This window comes from Furipterus horrens, unplaced genomic scaffold (assembly GCF_987537825.1).
Source record: "Furipterus horrens unplaced genomic scaffold, mFurHor1.1.pri manual_scaffold_17, whole genome shotgun sequence".
NCBI lineage: Eukaryota > Metazoa > Chordata > Mammalia > Chiroptera > Furipteridae > Furipterus > Furipterus horrens.
In genome coordinates this window covers 72,938,188-72,939,818 of record NW_028327187.1, presented here as the reverse complement: position 1 = coordinate 72,939,818, position 1,631 = coordinate 72,938,188, and the positions used below count along the sequence as shown (strand labels likewise).

The following is a 1,631-nucleotide window of genomic DNA, read 5'->3' as shown; positions in this document are numbered from 1 at the left end:
CTCACTTCCTCCTTCAGGTTCTTAACGGACAGGCCACTCAGGAGGTAAGACCCCTGTGAAGCCAGATAGCAGCCCTGTAAAGGAGACTTGTAAGTTTCCTTTGTCAGAGCCACCTAGAGTGCAGTTTTCAGTGGAAGCCACTCACACACTCTCTTTTCCAGGTCTGTGGGTCCCCATCACCCACCTCCCATTCACATTCTTATTGCCACCCAACACAAGTCATCATGCCTCTGGGTCAGATGAGTGAGCTCTGCAAGCTTGAGGAAGAACATCAGGATCAAAGAGAAAACCAAGGCCTGTTGGAGGTGCAGCTGATCAGGGCTGAGGAGGAGGTGACCATGTCTGCCTCTTCCTTTCTTTTCTCTCTCTCTCTGACTTGTTACTAGACAGCCTGAAGGAGGTGTCTGCTGCTGAGGCACCTACTCCTTCCCAGAGCCCTCAGAGTGTCTTCCCTCCCCTCTGCCATGGCAGCCCTTCCATGGAGCCAATTTGAAGATGAAGGTTCCAGAAGCCAAGATGAGGAGGGGCCAAGCAACAACGATGACTCAGAAGATGTTGAGTCCTCATTCTAAGATGCACTTTGTTTGAAGATGGACAACTTTCTGGGGTTCCTGCTCCTAAAGTCTCATGCAAAGGAGCCCACCACAAAGGCAGAAATATTGAGTAGTGATCAAAGTGTACCAGGATTACTTCTCTGAGGTCTTCAGCACAGCCTGAGTGCATGCAAATGGTCATTGGCATTGATGTGAAGGAAGTGGACCCCAGCAACCATTCTTATATTCTGCTCACCACCCTGGACCTCACCTATGATGAGATGGTGAGCAATTGGCAGACAATGCCCAAGTCCAGCCCTCTGGTCATGCTCTGGGGCTTGGTCTTCCTGGAGGGAAACTGTGCCCCTGAGAAGGATGTCTGGGAAGCACTGCATGCCATCAGGGTGCATAATGGGAAGGAGCTTTACAACTATGAGGAGCCTAGGGAGCTCATCACCAAAGTTTGGGTGCAGTCACAGTACTCGGAGTACTGGTGGGTGCCCAACAACAATCTTGCATGCTATGAGTTCCTGCGGGGTCCCAAGGTTCATGCTGAAACCACCATGTTTAAAGTCCTGGATTATTTGCTCAAGGTCAATAGCAGGGGGCCCAGTTCTTCCCTGTCCCTATCTGAAGAGTCTGAGAGCAGTAAGGAAACAGGGGCCTGAGCCAGAATCCACACTTAAGGCCCACATCCATCTGTCAGTTTCTGCCAGGCATGAAGTGAGGCCCATTCTTCACTCTGTTTGAGGAGAGGGGACAGTCAACATTCTAGGTAGTGAGAGCCAGGGGAATGTGTATGTAGCATCTTTGGGCTCCTGTGATGATTTAAAAATTGATCTTTGTTTCCTTTAGGAATTTTTCAAATGTTATTACTTTTAATAGAAGTTTTCATGAGCTTCAGCATCTAAGTTTGTGAATGACATTGGTCATAGATGTATTTGTACTTGTCCAGCTCAAGATCAAGAGCTTTGCTACTGTGTAAAACAAATTGGGACACCTTCCGTCCCATTGCAGTTTGTGATCTCAAGTTAGGTAACATGACATTAGAACAGATTTCCTTGCAAATGAGAAAGAAATCATCAGTGTATTCGATGG

General features: G+C 48.0%; 1 pseudogene; it reads left to right on the top strand.

Moving 5' to 3' along the window:
- The first annotated feature begins 370 nt into the window (after positions 1-370).
- Positions 371-1,201, top strand: LOC149991198 (melanoma-associated antigen 11-like; annotated as a pseudogene).
- Positions 1,202-1,631: the final 430 nt, after the last annotated feature.